At 36.2% G+C, this 20,789-nt stretch overlaps 1 pseudogene; it reads left to right on the top strand.

Annotated features, from left to right (window-relative positions):
* The first annotated feature begins 1,156 nt into the window (after positions 1 to 1,156).
* On the top strand, positions 1,157 to 1,690 carry LOC141553115 (polyadenylate-binding protein 2 pseudogene; annotated as a pseudogene).
* The last annotated feature ends 19,099 nt before the right edge of the window (positions 1,691 to 20,789 follow it).

Consider the following 20,789-nt stretch of genomic DNA (forward strand, 5'->3'; position numbering starts at 1 on the left):
TGGGGACATGCCTTCTGAAGGTCTGGAATCCAGAGATCCAAGTCCAAGATGAAGGGTAATGAGAAGTATGGGAATAGTAGCAGGCAAAAATGGCTTGGATCATCCATTGGATGAAATATGATGTCAGCAGAAGAACTGAACAATTTGTATTTTTTAGAGTAATTTAAAAATGAGCTGGGTTAAAACAGCATCATGCAATGCAATTATATTAACCAGATGCATCAGACTAAAAGAGTGACCCATCATCCTATCACTTGTTTATTTCCCTCTATTCTATAGATGTAATAAGTGTGAGGGAGTTTAGAAAGTAAATAGTAATTTTGGGGACTCAGAAAAATCTTCATGGAGATATTGTTGCCCAAGCTGAATTTGAAAGGATGAAAGGGATTCTTCAAATAGAAGTGGAGATGCTTTTGGGGAGATTCAGGGGGTAGGTGTGTTAAGATTATTACTAGGTGGTAAGTAGGTACTTAACAATTCTCTAGCTCAGAGTTCACACCTTTAGTTCACACCTTTAAAAGGAGTTTACACCTTTAGACTTCTGAAAGGAGTTTACACCTTTAAGGGAGTTTACACCTTAAGGGAGTTAGCTCATTGGCTCCTTAAGGAGTTCCCACCCCACAAGCCCATTCTCTGGGAGGATAAAAGGAGCCAAGATTCAGCAGGGAAGTCAGTCTGGAAGAAATCAGTCTGGAAGAAGAGAGTCTGCATAGAGGCAAGTCACGTCTACCTTTGTGCTGGCTGGAGGCTGGAGCCATTCTGACAAGAACTCACTGGGAAGCCAAGGAAAGAGCCAGTAAAGGACTTTAATTCCTGGCTGCATTTTGAGTACTACTGGTACTGGAACTAAAACTAACGTGGGACAACTTGTACTGACTGACTGATTCTGAGCCCTTCAGGGAGTTAGCTTGGACTTCACATTTTGGGGTCCAACATGTGGCCAGAGGAATTGCTGAGAGAGCCCAAGCCAGAACCCAAGCCCAAGGAGAAGCTGCATCGGTGCCACACACCCCCAGAAGCCTTCAGCCCTGGGCCCCTTGCAGGAGCCCCTGGCAGTCAGGAGAAGGAGGAAGAGGGGGGCGGGGTCAAGGGCAATTCAGAGAACAGCACTCTCATGGACCCAGAGCTGGAGGCCATCAAAGCCCGAGCAAGGGAGATGGAGGAAGAGACTGAGAAATTGAAGGAGCTTCAGGATGAGGTGGAGAAACAGATGCACATGAGATTACCCCCAGGCAATGCTGGTCCAGTGATCATGTCCATTGAGGAGAAGATGGAGGCTGATGCTCGATCCATCTATGTGGGCAATGTGGACTATGGTGCAACAGCAGAAGAGCTGGAGGCACATTTCCATGATTGTGGTTCTGTTAATCGAGTCACTATCCTTTGTGACAAATTCAGTGGCCGTCCTAAGGGGTTTGCATACATAGAATTTTCAGATAAAGATTCTGTGAAGACATCCCTGGACTTGGATGATTCTCTTTTCAGAGGAAGACAGATCAAAGTGGCACCAAAACGGACCAATCGGCCAGGGATCAGCACCACAAATCGAGGTTTTCCACGTGCTCGAAATCGTGGCAGGGCTACTAACTACAGTAGTTCACGGTCTCAATTCTCTGGCTTCAACAGCAGACCTTCGAGCAGAGTCTACAGGGGCCGGGCTAGAGCACGGACATCCTATTCCCCTTACTAAAAAAAAAAAAAAATACAAAATACAAAATACAAATTTTTTTTAAAAAATACAAATACTGGGGCAGCTAGGTGGTGCAGTGGATAGAGCACCAGCCCTGAATTCAGGAGGACCCAAATTCAAATCTGGCCTCAGACACTTAATACTTCCTAGCTGTGTGACCTTGCACAAGTCACTTAACCCCAGCCTCAAAAAAAAAAAAAATACAAAATACAAAAAAATTACAAAAAAAAAAAAATTCAAAAAAAAATGCAAAATTAAAAAAAAAATTAAAAAAATACAAAATACTGGGGCAGCTAAGTGGTGCAGTGGATAGAGAACCAGCCCTAAATTCAGGAGGACCTGAGTTCAAATCTGATCTCAGACCCTTAATACTTCCTAGCTGTGTGACCCTGGACAAGTCACTTAACCCCAGCCTCCAAAAAAAAAAAAAAAAAATACAAAATACAAAATAGAAAAAAATTACAAAAAAATACAAAATACAAAAAAAATTAAAAAAATACAAACACACACATACACACACGCACACACACGCACACACACATACACACACACAAATACAAAAGTGTGTATTAGGAGGAGAGAGGAAAAAAAAAGGAAAGAAGGAACTCCAAGAAGTCAATCAAAAGATAGGTGGGGCATGATGGCAGCTCAGATTACACCCAAGGAACCTTTAGAAGGTTAGAAGTCTGATGTGATCTATCAGCCAAAAAGCAATCACATAAAAGAAAAGATTGCACTTGGGGAGAATACAGGCCTTTTTAAACCAACAGGTCAGTGTCCAGTGCAAACAGCTGCAATGTAATTGCCAGATGATGAGAAGAGATTTAGAAAATGGTTAATAGAAGGAAATTAGATAGGTTAACAGCCTGGGAGAGAGGGTTTGCTTGTATTTTTACAAACAGAGAAGGAAACAGATGGGGGCAACAAGCACCTGGAGAGAGACAGGAAAAGGAGAAAAACCTCAAAAAAAAGGAGAAGATCTAAGAAACATCTGACACTGAAAGAGCATGGATGATAAGGAGACTGTTAAAGAACTTTAAAACCAGCAGGAATCATTTGATTGCCTAACACAGGAAGAGACTCTTGTAGGACTTTAAAACTTACAGGAATTATTGGATTCCTGGAACATGAACTATTGGACAATGGATTCCTTTTGGCCGATTTCTAGGACTTTTGGACATGTATAAATTCTCAATTTATGATTATTTGATAATTTTGTTTGTTACATCACTTCTAGCATGTATTATGTTACTATGTGTTTATGAAATTTATGTGTTTATGTAATTTATGTAATTATGTGTAATGTCTCTCATATTGATGGATTTATGCATACCTGTTTCAAAGTCATGACCACCCTATGTTCTAAATCAAAATAAATGCTCAATATCTCTATTCTATTCAAAGATCCGTTTTATCTATGGGATGATTATACTCGGTATTTTTTTTAAGATAAGGCATTTTTGGTTCTGTAATTTTATATCATTTTACATTCTAAGTTTCTCTTCATTACTGTGGAACTCTTCTAATATGGTTATCAAGTAATCTTGCTAAAAATTAGTCTTGTTATGAATTACAATATTTTCCTCCCATAAGAAATGTTCTCTACAGGGGTGAGTGAGATCTCACATTCATGAAATTTCATATCTTTAAAATAAAATAAGAATGTATGAACAATAGGGACTGTGGATCAGCTAGTAAATAGAGGGCTGGGCCTAGAGTCAGAAAAATCTGCCTAAATCTATCCTCAGACACTCACTAGCTATGACATTTGCAAATTCGTTTAGCCATTTTGATTTCAGTTTCTTCATCTGTAAAAGGATATAGAGAAGGGAATAGTAAACCACTCTAGTATCTTTAACAAGATGACTGAACAACAATAAAAACCAAAAGTACATAGTTTGGATGGAGTTCTTCATTATGTCATGTAGGTCTTTCCATGTTATTCTAAAATCAATGAGCTTACCATTTCTTACAGCACAATAGTAGTCCTTCATAATCAGATTGATAATTTATTCAGCCTTTCTCCAATGAGCATCTTTGAAAGTTCCAGTTCTTTGCCACCCCAAAGAGATGTTATAAAGATTTTAGAATACACAAGTTATTTTCCTTTCTCGCTAATAATCTTTGGAAATATATTTTAAAAGACCTAGCAGCTTCTATAGCAAAAGGCAATCTGATTTAGACTTTTATATTTCAAAGAGCAAAAGAGCTTGGGTTGTGTCCAAGAATAGCTAACTCAGAAAGTTACATATGATTCTGAATGGAAAAAAGGACACTTGATAAACTGAAAGATTTTCAGGTATTTATAATAAAAAGACCAGAACTCAATTTGATCTAAAATATCCTGAAGATGTATAAAGAAAACATTAAATAATAATTATTAGTCACTCATTCAGGGCAAATTATTTGTGATAAATGAAAATATTATCAGTATCCTTAAAACTGTCAATGTTATTGAAAGAAAGATTGGGCTAAGGTGTATAGGAAGGGATGATTCCAAAAAACAAAGTTTTGTAGGAAAAGAGAAAAACGAATGCATATCAAAAAATTGGGTCATGGAAAAGAAAAAAAAAACTAATATAGAGAAAACAGATGAAGGTGGAAGGCTGGTGATGCTGGTATCTTACTCTCATCTGGGTTGAAGAGCAAATGCATACATCTATTGAGATAGAAAAATCTTATGCTTTAGTGTTTAACTTAGGACTTGAGAACTTATTAAAACATGTATAAACATTAAAATTGTATAAATATTAACTTTTGATAATTTCTCTAATATAATTGTTTTCCTTTGTAATTTTATGTATTTAAAATATTTTATTTTTAAATAAAAATATATGTCAATATTGTCTTTCTTCCCAGGTTACTTTTACCTTCTGAATCCAATTCTTACTGTGTAACAAGAAATTGGGTTTTGCACACATATATTGTATCTAGGATATACTATAACACATTTAACATGTATGGGATTGCCTGTCATCCAGGGGAGGGGGTAGAGGGAAGGAGGGCAAAATTCAGAACAGAAGTGAGTGCAAGGGATTATATTAAAAAAAAAATTACTCATGCCCTATGTACTGTCAAAAATTATAATTATAAATTTAATAAAACAAATTTTAAAAAATAAAAATATATATATATATAATTTTTATTTAAAAATATATGTATATATTTTTTTATTTAAAAATATATATATACACATATATCATGAAAACACAACAATGAGGTTCAAGAGGCTGTGCAAGAGGTGACATCTGAATTTCATTTTGTAGGGAAGTGGGAATTCCAAGAATGGGACAAAGTTCATTTTATGAATGTGAATGGACCATGTAAAGGAAAAGTGCCCTGAAAGGGGATGTTTGATATATTTGGAGTAGCAAGTAGGTCAGATTGATTGAAAGATAGAGTGCATTGGGGGGGGGGGGAGGAGACAGAATAAATTTGGAAGAATAAATGAATGACTTTAAATGGCAAATAGTTGGATTTATATTTTATAGCATACTAGGAAGCTACCAAAATTTCTTGAGTAGGGGAGTGATGTGCTCATATCAGTGTCTTAGGAATTTTAGCTAATATGGAGAATAAATGGGAAAGGTAAGAAAATGGAATAAAGGAGAGCAATAGGAGACAAGCAATTATGAAATATTAGGATGATATCCATTGGAGTACAGCTAAAGATAAAAATATAAGAGATCTTGTAAAGTCAAAATCAATAAGACTAATAATGGGGCTTAGGTAAAGTAAAACAATCAAAGATGACGTCTAAGACTCAATAAAAATGGCAAAATTGGGGAAAGAGAGAAGCAAAAAGGCATGGCCAAACTTTTCTTAAAATGTGATGCAACATGAAACCAAAAAAAGCATTGATGATGTCAAAGGAGAGAGAGAGAGGTGGGGGGGGGGGAAGTAAGGAGGGAGAGAGAGAGGGAAAGAGGGAGAGAGAGAGAGTGTTTCTACCCAAAGAAAGCATGAATTCTAATGGAAAACAACACCTGGAGGGAAGCGATGTCTAGGGAAGAGAGATTTATTTTTAAAAAAGCAAAAGATGTGAAGGGTAAGGCACAAGGCAGTTAATTGACATATTCATTCAAGAGTAATGGTGCAGGGCGGAACCAAGATGGCGAACAAGAAACACAGGACTCTGTGAATGTCCTCACTCCCTCACAACCAATTAGATAAATCAGCCTCAGAAATAGCGCTGGACTGATAGATACCACAAGGACTGGAAGCATGACTTACCAGCTGAAGAGAATCTGGAGTTTCAACAGAAAAGGTCAGTTACCAGGGGAGGAAGAAGAGAGGCCAGCACAGACGGCTGGGTACTAGCATATTCTGCCAATCGCACTGGGAAGGGCTCTGGGATCAGAGAAGCCACTGAGATAAAGGAATCTGGCACAAGCTGTTAGCTCTTCTCTGCTTATAATATAGAAGTTCAGAAGAGAAAGCTAAAATACTTTAAAAATTCAGATAGATTAGATTTTCCAGGACCCTGGGGGTGACTCAGCAGATATGGGCACCAGGGGGTGTGGCCTCAGCTCCCACCTGAGAATAGTTAAGAGATTGACAAGTGGGTGGATACGGCCCAAGGCAATACACACTGCCTAGCTTAGCTGGAGGGAGTGGAACTCAGCTCAGGAAGTCCCAGAGAAGCGGAACCTTTGAAGTAGGGACCATGGTTTCTGGCAGACACTTCCAGTTTGAGCACAGGGGCTTTTCACATCGCCTGCTGCAGACATCCACGCCCCACCAGGACACATAGGCTGGGCTTTGTGCTGTCTTTACTGTTCAACGCCCTTGAGGCACAGCAGTGCTAGTCACCTCTGAGGCACTTCCAGGGAGGGGGTGGGGAACTCTCTCCCAGAGCTCTATCTTAGCTCAGGCGCTAGAGCCGCTGCATCCATCCGGTCTGGGAGGAAGCTGGTAAAGAAGTAAATAAATAATTTCCTACCCCAGGGACAGACCCCAAAAGATTTTTAAAATATGAACAAAAAAGCCAGAAAAACTGGAAATGGAAAAATTCAATAGAGCAAAATAATTCATTTAAAAATTCATTTAAAAAATTTAATTCATTTAAAAAACGAAATTGGGCATTTACAATTTAATTCATTTAATTCATTAAATTTACAATTTAATTCATTTAATTCATTTAAAAAATTTAATTCATTTAAAAAACGAAATTGGGCATTTACAAAAAGAACTGAAAACTGTGAAAGAAGAAAATAACTCCTTAAAAGTCAGGATGGAACAAATAGAAATGAATGATTCACAGAGAACCCAAGAATCAGTCAAACAAAACAAAAAAAGTGAGAAGCTGGAGAACGTCAAATACTTACTGGGAAAATCTATAGACCTGGAAAATAGATCTAGGAGAGATAATCTGAATATCATTGGACTTCCAGAAAACTATGAACAAAAAAAGAGCCTAGATTCTATTTTACAGGCAATTATCAAAGAGAACTGTCCAGAGATAATAGAAACAGAAGGGAAAGTAGATGTCAAAAGAATTCATCGAACTCCTTCTGAAATAGACCCTAAAAAAAGAACACCACGGAATATTGTGGCTAAGCTGTAGAATTACCACACAAAGGAGAAAATCCTGCAAGCAGCTAGAAAAAAACAATTTAAATACCAAGGTGCCACAATAAGGGTCACCCAAGATCTGGCTGCCTCCACATTAAAAGATAGAAGGGCCTGGAACCTGATATTCCGAAAGGCAAAAGATCAAGGACTGCAACCAAGAATGAACTACCCAGCTAAGTTTAGCATCTTTTTCCATGGAAGAAGATGATCATTCAATGAAACAGAGGAATTCTATATGTTTCTAAGAAAAAAACCAGACTTAAACGAAAAATTTGATCTACATCCACAAGACTGAAGAGAAACAGAAAAAGGTACACAGAACCCCTGAGAACTGTAACTCTGTTGTGGGTATATAAAAAGTACTCCTGGATAATTTGATTTTAATGATATAAAAGAAAAAAAGGGGGGTGTAGTAAAGGGAAGGAGGTAATATCAGAAAAAGGGGAGGGAGTGATAAAAAGAGGGAAACTACATCCCAGGAAGAGGCATAGAAAATACACCATATCTGAGGGAATTTAGAGAGGGGGAGAATCATTGTGTAAATCTTACTCTCATCAGAAGAGGCTCAAAGAGTAAATAATTGTCATATTTGTTTTTCAGAGAATTCTCTCTCACCTCATTAAAAGGGGGGAGAGGAAAAGGGAAAAGGAAAAGGAGAATAAGGGATGGGACTTGGAGGAGGGGGGAGGGATACTAAAAAAAAAAGGAAGGGCTGTGTGTCACAAGGGGGGTCTATAAATTGAATATTGGGGAAGCGGTTCAGGGGGGTCAAAGGAAAAAGCATAATCTGGGGATAATATGATGGCAGGAAATACAGAATTAGTAATTTTAACTGTAAATGTGAATGGGATGAACCCTCCCATCAAACGGAGACGGATAGGAGACTGGATCAAAAATCAGAACCCTACAATATGTTGTTTACAGGAAATACACTTAAAGCAGGGAGATACATATAGAGTAAAGGTAAAAGGTTGGAGCAGAATCTATTATGCTTCAGGTAAAGCCAAAAAAGCAGGGGTAGCTATCCTTATCTCAGATCAAGCAAAAGCAGAAGTTGATCTAATTAAAAGAGATAAGGAAGGAAACTATATCCTGCTGAAAGGTAGCATAAATAATGAAGCCATATCGATACTAAACATATATGCACCAAGTGGTATAGCATCTAACTTTCTAAAGGAAAAATTAAGAGAGTTGCAAGAAGAAATAGACAGTAAAACTATAATAGTGGGAGATCTCAACCTTGTACTCTCAGATTTAGACAAATCAAACCACAAAACAAACAAGAAAGAAATTAAAAAAGTAAATAGAACATTAGAAAAACTAGGTATGATAGACCTTTGGAGAAAACTGAATGGCAATAGAAAGGAATATACTTTCTTCTCAGCAGTTCATGGATCCTATACAAAAATTGACCATATATTAGGACATAAAGATCTCAAAATTAAATGTAGGAAGGCAGAAATAATAAATGCCTTCTTCTCAGACCACAATGCAATAAAAGCTACATTCAGTAAAAAGTTAGGGGTAAATAGACCAAAAAGTAATTGGAAACTGAATAATCTCATCTTAAAGAATGACTGGGTGAAAGAGCAAATTATAGAAACAATTAATAATTTCACCCAATGACAATGATGAGACATCATACCAAAATCTGTGGGATGCAGCTAAAGCAGTAATAAGGGGAAATTTAATATCTTTAGAGGCTTATTTGAAGAAAATAGAGGAAGAGAAGATTAACGAATTGGGCTTACAACTTAAAAGGCTAGAAAAAGACCAAATTAAAAACCCCCAACCAAAAATTAAACTTGAAATACAAAAATTAAAAGGAGAAATCAATAATATTGAAAGTAAAAAAACTATTGAATTAATAAATAAAACCAAGAGTTGGTTTTATGAAAAAGCCAATAAAATAGATAAACCTTTGGTAAATTTGATCAAAAAAAAGAAAGAGGAAAATCAAATTGTTAGTCTCACAAATGAAAAGGGGGATCTTTCCACCAATGAAGAGGAAATTAGAGAAATAATAAGGAGTTACTTTGCCCAAATTTATGCCAATAAATTTGATAACTTAAGTGAAATGGATGCCTTCCTCCAAAAATATAGGCTCCCTAGATTAACAGAGGAGGAGATGGATGGCTTAAATAGTGCCATTTCAGAAAAAGAAATAGAACAAGCTATTAATCAACTCCCCAGGAAAAAATCCCCAGGGCCAGATGGATTCACATGTGAATTCTACCAAACATTTAAAGAACAATTAGTCCCAATGCTATATAAACTATTTGAAAAAATAGGGAATGAAGGAGTCCTACCAAACTCCTTTTATGACACAGACATGGTACTGATACCTAAACCAGGTAGAGCGAAAACTGAGAAAGAAAATTATAGACCAATCTCCTTAATGAATATTAATGCTAAAATCTTAAATAAGATATTAGCAAAAAGACTTCAGAAAATCATCTCCAGGATAATACACTATGATCAAGTAGGATTTATTCCAGGAATGCAGAGCTGGTTTAATATTAGGAAAACTATTAATATAATTGACCATATTAATAATCAAATTAATAAGAACCATATGATCATCTCAATAGATGCAGAAAAAGCATTTGACAAAATCCAACATCCATTCCTACTAAAAATTCTTGAGAGCATAGGAATAAATGGATTATTCCTTAGAATAATCAGGAGCATATATTTAAGACCATCAGTAAGCATAATATGCAATAGAAATAAACTGCAACCTTTCCCAGTAAGATCAGGAGGGAAACAAGGTTGCCCACTATCACCATTACTATTCAATATAGTACTAGAAACACTAGCCTCGGCAATAAGAGCCGAGAAAGAGATTCAAGGAATTAGAGTAGGAAATGAGGAAATCAAACTATCACTCTTTGCAGACAACATGATGGTATACTTAGAGAACCCCAAAGACTCTGCTAAAAAGCTATTAGAAATAATTCAGAATTTTAGCAAAGTGGCAGGATACAAAATAAATCCACATAAATTCTCAGCATTCTTATATATCACCAACAAAATGCAACAGCAAGAGATACAAAGAGAAATTCCATTCCAAACAAATGTTGAGAGTATAAAGTATTTGGGAATCCATCTACCAAAGAATAGTCAGGAATTATATGAGAAAAATTACAAAACACTTGCCACAAAAATAAAGTCAGATTTAAATAATTGGAAAGACATTCAGTGCTCTTGGATAGGCCGAGCGAATATAATAAAGATGACAATACTCCCAAAACTAATCTATTTATTTAGTGCTATACCAATCAGACTCCCAAGAAACTATTTTAATGACCTAGAAAAAATAACAACAAAATTCATATGGAAGAATAAAAGGTCGAGAATTGCAAGGGAACTAATGAAAAAAAAAGTCAGAGGAAGGTGGTCTAAGTGTACCTGATCTAAAGCTATATTATATAGCAGCAGTCACCAAAACCATTTGGTACTGGCTAAGAAATAGAACGGTAGATCAGTGCAACAGATTAGATACAAAGGACAAAAAAGGGTACATCTATAGCAATCTAATCTTTGACAAACCCAAAGATACCAACATTAGGGACAAAAATTCATTATTCGGAAGAAACTGTTGGGAAAACTGGAAATTAGTATGGCAGAAATTAGATATGGACCCACACTTAACACCATATACCAAGATAAGATCAAAATGGGTCCATGATTTAGGCATAAAGAGGGAGATAATAAATAGATTAGAGGAACAGAGGATAGTCTACCTCTCAGACCTGTGGAGGAGGAAGGAATTTATGACCAGAGGAGAATTAGAGATCATTATTGATCACAAAATAGAAGAGTTTGATTACATCAAACTAAAAAGTTTCTGTACAAACAATACTAATGCAAACAAGATTAGAAGGGAAGTAACAAATTGGGAAAATATTTTTAAAAGTAAAAGTTCTGACAAAGGTCTCATTCCCAAAATATATAGAGAACTGACCCTGATTTATAGGAAACCAAAGCATTCTCCAATTGATAAATGGTCAAGGGATATGAACAGACAATTCTCAGATGATGAAATTGAAACTATTTCCACTCATATGAAAAAGTGTTCCAAATCACTACTGATCAGAGAAATGCAAATTAAGACAACTCTGAGATACCACTACACACCTGTCAGATTGGCTAAGATGACAGGAACAAATAATGATGAATGTTGGAGGGGATGTGGGAAAACTGGGACACTGTTGCATTGCTGGTGGAGTTGTGAAAGAATCCAGCCATTCTGGAGAGCAATCTGGAACTATGCCCAAAAAGTTATCAAACTGTGCATACCCTTTGACCCAGCAGTGCTGTTATTGGGCTTATATCCCAAGGAAATACTGAGGAGGGGAAAGGGACCTGTATGTGCCAAAATGTTTGTGGCAGCTCTTTTTGTTGTAGCTAGAAACTGGAAGTTGAATGGATGTCCATCAATTGGAGAATGGTTGGGTAAATTGTGGTATATGAAGGTTATGGAATATTATTGCTCTGTAAGAAATGACCAGCAGGAGGAATACAGAGAGGCCTGGAGAGACTTAAATCAACTGATGCTGAGTGAAATGAGCAGAACCAGAAGATCACTGTACACTTCAACAACAATACTGTATGAGGATGTATTCTGATGGAAGTGGAAATCTTCAACATAAAGAAGATCCAACTCACTTCCAGTTGATCAATGATGGATAGAAATAACTACACCCAGAGAAGGAACACTGGGAAGTGAATGTAAATTGTGAGCACTACTGTCTATCTACCCAGCTTATTTATACCTTCGGAAGCTAATAATTAATGTGCAACAAGAAAATGGTATTTACACACATATATTGTATCTAGGTTATATTGTAACACATGTAAAATGTATGGGATTACCTGCCATCGGGGGGAGGGAGTGGAAGAAGGGAGGGGATAATTTGGAAAAATGAATAAAAATAAAATAAAATAAAATAAAAATAAAAATAATTTAAAGTATTGCCTTATAGTATTAAATATGTAGTTGAGATTATATAAAATGAATTTCTAATGGAATCAATCAATATAATTTTTTCCCACTCTATTCAGTAACAGGAAAATGAAAGCAAAAATAGTAAATAATGGGAGTAATCCAAGATTGGGACTTGTATGGGTGTGATATGTAATAGGATAAGGAGGCAAGGGATTCACGTGTAAGATGTACCAAGACATCCAGATGAGGAAATGAGGAATTTAGTGATTGCAGGGATGATACTTGGTTTATACTGACTTCTTAGTCAGTGATGGAAGGTCTACCAAAGGACAAAAAATATATATTTTGGTTTCATGAGGCAGATAAAAAGATGGAATGATAAAATAGTATAAGAGAAAAGAATTTCAGAATTTATAATATTAAGTGTGCCACTAATAGGTAGGAACATGATCAAGAGTATGATTTCTCTGTGAGTAGTTGAAGTAGGATAAAGGAACACTCATAGATGATGAATAAGTAGAGGAACTGGGGAATTCAAATATTTGAGAGAATATCAATATGTATAATGAAATCTCTTAGTTGATGACAAAAATTGTGGAGAAAGGAAAGACTGAGCCAGGCACTGAGAAAAGAATAAGCCCAGAGGTGAGTAGATAACAAAGACCAGACTCTTGATTGGGGGATAAATATGAGATTAAATGAACCTCGAAGAATAAGAGAGGGATGGTGGTAGGAGATCATAGAAAACACAATGGGAAGCAAGGATTGGATTTCCTTGCCGCTGCTAATAATGAAGGCAAAGGTACAAGTTAAAGTACAGTTAGTTATGGAAAAGGAGACCAGAGATCCAATATCATGGAATCTAGATCTCATTGTCATAGGATTCCCAAATTTAAAAATAATATAAATATATTTAATATAAATATATTTAAAAATAATGCAAGGTGGCACCTACTCTATACTTTGTAGTCTTAGGGAATTACCTAGAACAGAAACATCAGGGACACATGGGAGGTACAGCAGTTTTACCCAAATCAGATTAAAATGTAATTGAGAAAAAAAAATGTAATTGAGAAATATTTACTGAAATAAGTCAAACTATAATAAAACCCAGGTAACATTACTTTAAAACTAAGTTCATATATAATGTTATAGAATATTATTATTCTATAAGAAACAATAAGATGATTTCAGAGAGGCCGGAGAGACTTACACGAAGTGATGCTAAATGAAATGAGCAGAACCAGGAGATCATATGGCAACAGCAAGATTATAGAATTTTGATGGATGGCACTTTTCAACAATAAGACAATTCAGTCCGGTTCCAATGATCTGCTAAAAAGAGCCATCTACAAACAGAAAGAGGACTGTGGGAACTGAGTGTGAACACCATAGTATTCTTATTATGTTTTTGTTGTTGTTTGCCTGGATTTTATTTTTTCTCATTTTTTTTTTCCTTTTTGATTTGATTATTCTTGTGCAGCAAGATAAACATGTATGCATATATTGGATTTTGTTGAGATCCTGGATATCTTAGAATCAGCCCAAGTCAGGATAAGCAAAAGTCTTTATTCCTGGTCTTCTGGGATCACTGTCAGGGGATTAAATCTAGCAATCTCCACACCTCCTTCCTCTCTCTCCACAGCCAAAGAATGATCCTCCTCCTCCTACTCCACCCAATGATCTTTCCCTCCCTTCTCTGACCACACCCACAGATTGAGCCATCATAGAGTTGACTAGGGTCATCCTCCAAACATGTTAATAGAGAATTGTCCAATTGGTAATTAGCCCTAAGTGCTAGGTTACCTTGCATCTAGGTTAAGTACATCTGCCCATTTCTAGCCCTTTACAGGCTTTAACACATTTTTACCATGTTTAACATAGATTGGATTACTTGCTCTCTATAGGAGTTGGGGAGAAGGGAAGAAATTGGAAGGCAAGGTTTTGCAAGGGTTAATGTTGATAAATTACCCATGCATATCTTTTGAAAATTAAAAAGCTTTAATAAAAAAATAAATAAAAATAGATTCACAGAGGTTCTTATGTATTTGTTCCCTTCCTGTTTTTAATTTGAGTTGGATCTCATTGGTCTAGAACATTGTGTTTAAATGATTTTCCCTGAATCACACAGCATGTGAAATGAACCTGAAACCCCAGGTCTTCCTGACTTGTAAAGGTTAATTCTTTAACCAGCACTTTAACCAGAGGAAATTGAATTCCTCTGGAAATTTTTCAAAGCTTCTTTCATGACCTCAAACTTGTCCCAGAAATAAAGGGCACTCTGGAATACCAATATCCTATTTCTGGTATGGTAAATTTGTAAATCTTGGATTAATATGGGCTCCCAGTTTATAGTTTGTGAAAATTCTAACCCTTCTAAGGTGTGTTTGCATTTTGTTAGGGAATTCTTGGACAAAAACAAACCAAAATAAATAAATAAATAAGACTTCAACAATCATAGGAAGTAAATGATAATTACTCTCCACCCATCTCCACACCACTAGAAACTAGAACTCTTCTCCCGGTTCCCCTCAGCTCTGCTGGATGAGCTTCTTGCCTTATCTCTTCTAGAACGAGGTCACTACTCCCTACATAACTTTACCTTAACCCCCCCCCCCCACCATACCACTACCACACCTCTCTTTTCTAAGCCTTCCTTTTATGTCATGTTCTCCCACCTAGAATATAAGTTCTTTGTGGGTAGGATCTGTCTTGCTTTAAAATAGTTTCCAGAGTTCTATATAGTTCCTGGTACATAGTAAGTTTTTGTTGTTCACTTTGCTGAGGCAATTGGGGTTAAGTGACTTGCCCTAGGAAGTGTTAAGTGTCAGAGGTCACATTGGAACTCAGATCCTCCTGACTTCAGGGTTGTTGCTCTATTCACTGCACCACCTAGCTGCCCCCATAGTAAGTATTAATAAATGTTCTAGTTCTAATTTATATGGTTTGGACAAAGCAAGGAAATAGTTATTTGGGGCAAAGCGCTTTGCCCACTGCCCTCAGTTTCATCTCCCGTGCCATCTTTGGGAAGGCTGGAGCGAACATGTATTATTTCTCTGTTTCCATCCTTCCAAAGATGACAAATTAATTTGCAAGACTATCTAGCAAAAGGCATCTTCTCCCGCTGGCAGCAGCCCAGCTGTAAAATGTGTTAAGCCAGAGAGCTAGCAGGTGGCACTCCTCAGCCACCAGAAATCAACAAGGAAAGGGACACAGGGGATTTTTTTTCTCCTATAAAAGAATTTCAGGGATTAATGAGCAGATTGGGGATGGTTCTTCTGGGAGCCTCGGAAATCATACCACAGAAGTGTTGTCTATTCCACCTATAGTAAGACTCCAAACAAGGAAGTAATTAAAATCTTAATGAGAGGGCAGGTCTAGAATGGGAACCTTGCACAACAGTATTCTATACTGAGGATCAACACATGGAGGCTCTTTTCCTGGCTCTGCCAATCACTGGGATTTTGGATAAGTCTCTTCACTTTTTGGTCACTCAGTTTGCTCATCTATAAAATGTGTGAGTTGAAAAAATATATTTTTGAAGTTGCTTCTTAATGAGACAATCCTTTCACCAAGATTTTGTTGCTATGTACTTGAATGCTGTTGGACTTTAGAAAATTGTCAGTTGGAGACTTCAATTAACTGGTGCTGAGTGAAATGAGCAGAACCAGAAGATCACTAGACACTTCAACAACAATACAGTATGAGGATGTATTCTGATGGAAGTGGAAATCTTCATCATAAAGAAGAGCCAACTCACTTCCAGTTGATCAATGATGGACAGAAATAACTACACCCAGAGAAGGAACACTGGGAAGTGAATGTAAATTGTTAGACTACTGTCTATCTATCCAGGTTACTTATACCTTCGGAAGCTAATAATTAATGTGCAACAAGAAAATGGTATTTACACACATATATTATATCTAGGTTATATTGTAACACATGTAAAATGCATGGGATTACCTGCCATGGGGGGGGGAGGGAGTGGAGGGAGGGAGGGGATAATTTGGAAAAATGAATTAAAAATTTTTTTTTTAAATTTAAAAAAAGAAAATTGTCAGTTCTGTGTCTTAAAGCTCAGAACTTACCTCAGGAAAGTCACCAGGTAATCAATCCAGAAACAGAATTATTGGTAGCTAGAGCTGGTCACGAGGTGGTAAGTGAAATTCTGTTTGGAATTGTAGATAGCTTATTTCTTCCTCTGCACTCTGCTGTTTAGCAGCAGCTGGAGCCTGCATCAGAGCACCTGTATCCTGTTACAGAAGTAGCATGTCCTACTCTTCAGCAATAGTCAAGCTTAATGATTCATGTATATATGCATTAAGTTGCCTGAAAGAGTGAAAGAAATCCAAATGGCCTCAAGTTTGAAAGCAGGGTATCTTGTTAACTCACTTATCACCAGGAGATCAGAGATCTGACTTAATTCATGCTGCTTCCATGGACATATTCTCTGAAGAGAATACCATATCGATAAACAACCAAAGAATATCAAATGATTCAGCTCTCATTGCATTCATGAGACCCCCTAGTTGGATTAGCCTGCTGTCTACCTCAGATCTCAGATTATGGGGGTCTATGTTGACTGTATTCAATTCCACCCAACTTGACTCTATTCAGCAAATATTTTATCAAATATATTCTCTGTACAAGATAGACTTTTAGGTGCTAGGAATACAAAGACAGATGAAATCAGAGGTGAAATCTATCCATAGAAAACTTATAGTCTAGTGCCTATGTCTCTCCAAGGAACTATAAAAGATTTAGCATGGTGTTGTAGATAGAGTGCTGTGAAGGGCTAGAACTGAGCAGATGCAAGGTAACCTTGCACTTAGGGCTAATTACCAATTGGACAATTCTCTATTAACATATGCTTGGAGAATGACCCTCCCCAACTATTCTGCCCTGGATCAGTGGGTGTGGACAAAGAAGGAAAAGAGAGATATGAGAGGGAGGAGTAGGACAGACAGGATCATTCTTTGGCAGTGGAGAGAGAGGAAGGAGGTGTGGAGATTGCTAGATCTAATCCCCTGATGGTGACCCCAAAAGACTAAGAATAAAGACTTTTGCTTATCCTGACTCCAGCGGATTCTAAGATATCCAGGGTCACAACAGAGTGCTATACTTGGGAGAGAGGAGGATCTAGATTTGCATCTAACTTTAGACAACTTTCAAAACAAAACCAAATTTAGCCTTAGATATGTAATAGCTGTGTGACCCTGAGCAATTATTTTAAATTCTCTGAATCTCAGTTTTTCTCACAAATATTATGAAATTTATTAGTGATAAATGTAATCCATATCAGGGTTCAAAAAAATCAACATTGTAATTATGCCTGAAAAAGAACTATGGATGATATTGGACTGGAAGCCCAATATGAATCAATAGTATAATTTGCAGTGAGGAAAGTGAATGGAATCTTACACAGCATAGCTTGAAGAAATAATTATAGGTGTGGCTCCTCCCTCTCCCTTCAGCACACACCTCTATATTCTTCTCTGCTTAATCCATATCTCCATTACTATGTTCATTTTGGAGCATCAGGTTTGATATAGGACATTGTAAACTGTGCATGTTTTCTTTCTCATTTATTTTTCCTTTTTGATCTACTTTTTCTTGTGCAGCAAAATAATTGTATAAATATGTACACATATATTTTTATATTTTAATATATTTTTATATTTAATAAATTTTAATATTTTAAATATAAATAAATAATAAAATATATATTTTTACATATTTAACATATATTGGATTACTTGCCATCAAGGGGAGGGGCTGAGGGGAAGGAGGGGAAAATTTGGGACCCAAGGTTTTGCAGAGGTCAATGTTGAAAAATTATTTATGTATATGTTTTGAAAATAAAATTCTTTAATAAAAAATTAAACATCAAAAAGAAGAAGAAAAAAAAAACAGTGTAAGCTGGAGAGCTTCCAGAAAAGAGAAATAAAGATGATGAAGGGTTCCAAGTTCTTGCTTTATGAGAATTGTTTAAAGAAGAAGAGGATGTTTACTTTGGAGGAAAAAAAGCAACACTACTGTCCTCTACTATCCCAATGATGGTCACTTAATTCCCCTTGACCTCACAGGGCATAGCAAAGAAACAAAGGAAGGAAATGGCAAAAAGAAAAGAAACTGTAGTCTTGATATCAGAACATATTCCTAAGAATTGTTGCTGAGCTGTTCTGACTTTTCTTGGCAAAGATACTGGAGTACCTTGTCATGTTCTTCTGCAGCTCATCCATATATGAGAAAACAATTTAAATAGGTTATATTATTTCCCAGTATCACATATAGTGTCTGAGGTCAGATCTAAGCTCAGTATTCCTCACCCCTGACCTAGTATCATATAAACTGCCCTAAGAACTAATACTCTCCAAAAGTGGAAAAAGTTCCCTCAGGAGAGGGTCTGCTAACAATGTCCAGTATGGTATAGAGGGAATTTTCCTTCAGCTCCAATGTCCTAAATAAGTTTTATGATTTGCTGTGATCTAAACTAGCAAGAAGGTGGGCATCAAAAACACCAATTTTTAAAATTGCCCAATTTGTTGACCCAAATGAATGAAGTGTTATTCTAAGATGAACTAGATTTAGTATTGAAACTGCTTTGCTTTACCTTGCTAGCCTAATCGGAATGGAAGTTAGTGGATAGTTTTTGAAAGATCACTATCTAATTCAATATTATAGTTTTTTGTTTTTTTGTTTTTTTGTTTTTAGAAATGGACTATCTCTTTTGATGTGCCATCATAGGCCAAAGTCCCCAGAAGCCATTAACTGTGATCATAGTACTTCATCTCTACCATTTGGACAAGGAATAGATTTCCTAATAAAATCTGGGAGACATGATTAAAAGTGGTTGGTATATATTTGCATTGCATTTAAACTCTGCACATCCAAAGGCCCCTAAATAGATTCTGTACACTAATAATTATAGTTGATAAATGGGAGCATAGCATCATTATCCTGAAACAGAGGAGTGATTTGGAAATTATTTTTGCTTCCCTCTGACAGTTTATATGTCTGTGGTGGATTAAATCCACCCCCCCCAACACTTCAAGATAAATAGAAAGTGAATTCGATAAAACTGTTCTTCTATAGTTTTGGTGTTTCCAAGTTACATTCATTACAGCAAGGGAAAAAAATGATACAAGAGGAAAATACACATGAGAATCCTCTCTAGTGGAAGAACTGAGATCATTAGGAGCTCAAAATGCAAATGAATTCAGACTTAGAAAACCTAAATCTATTCAGCAGATGCTATCAACCAAGAGATATTTAGTGCTTTATCATTCACAATCTCCCTCCCAGGATCAAAGTCTGATCCCCAGTGCTAAATTTATTAGTGTTTTAAACATCTGTTTCGCCCTTGATTTAATTTACTAGACCTGATGCATTGTTAATTGAAATGCATATATAGGGCATTCAGCATCTTAATTGTCTAAAAGAAGTCTGATAATGAAACCAAGAGATAAGGGATGGTTTTGAAGAAAGGTGCAGTTTTGAATAAAGATGAATTTCCAGGGCTTCCAATGAATTTTCTTACCCACTATTTATTCATATTTCATCTTAGTCTCTGATGACTTGAGGAAAAATTAAGCATTGGAAGGGACATTCGGAGTCTGTCTCCTACACTAAATAATGTTTGACCAAAAATATACTGTGTAATATTCACGATCATCCAACCATACCTGCAAATATCCAGTGAGCCATTAGCTTATGAGGCAGTCCATACCACTTTGGTATTAGTTAGAAAGTTATTTTTGATGTTTTTTGTTTTTGTTTTTGTTTTTTTTTTTAATGTTGGAATCTTCCTCTCCCTAAGTTCCCTGCATTGTTCCTAAGTCTTCCCATTGATATCACATACAAGATTCACCCATCTTTATTATTTACATTAACTTAATACTCTAAAAAATAATAAAATCCTAGAGTTGGACAAGGTCTTAAAGGTTGGTTATTTGAATTTCCTGTCTACATAGAGGAATAATAATTTTTTCAATATTCAAAAGATTTCTAAAATATCTTCTTTACTCTCTTAGATCACCACCCTTCAGTAAGCTAATACACACAAACTTTGGAAGTTCCTATTGGGGAAATTGTGACAAAATGATTGAGTGAGTGGTTATGAACAAATTTTGCTACCTTTCATCATGACACAGTATAAGAAAAATGAACATAACAAGCAGAAAAGTGAAAAAAAAAACATCGTTCAGTCAGTTATTTATTACACACTTGTTATATAGAATGCTCTATGATTCATGGTAGAAAGACAACAATCCCTTCTTTCAATTACTACACATTCTAATAGGAATAGATTATACATAAATACATATAACTTGTTTCATAAAAGAAATATACAAAGTAGATTGAGTACTTTCAGAGGATAAGGGGGGGATAAGCAGCTGGAGGAGAGTGAGAAATCTCCTACTTCAAGAGCTGAGCTGAACCTTAAAAAGAAACCATGGATTGTAAGAGTTGATGATGAGGGAAAACATTCCAAACATAAGGAAAAACTAAGGCAAGAGTATGAAAGTGGAAGGGAGGGCTTGGGGTATAATAAACACAGGATACTTCTGA

This window comes from Sminthopsis crassicaudata, chromosome 2, assembly GCF_048593235.1.
Source record: "Sminthopsis crassicaudata isolate SCR6 chromosome 2, ASM4859323v1, whole genome shotgun sequence".
Classification (NCBI taxonomy): domain Eukaryota; kingdom Metazoa; phylum Chordata; class Mammalia; order Dasyuromorphia; family Dasyuridae; genus Sminthopsis; species Sminthopsis crassicaudata.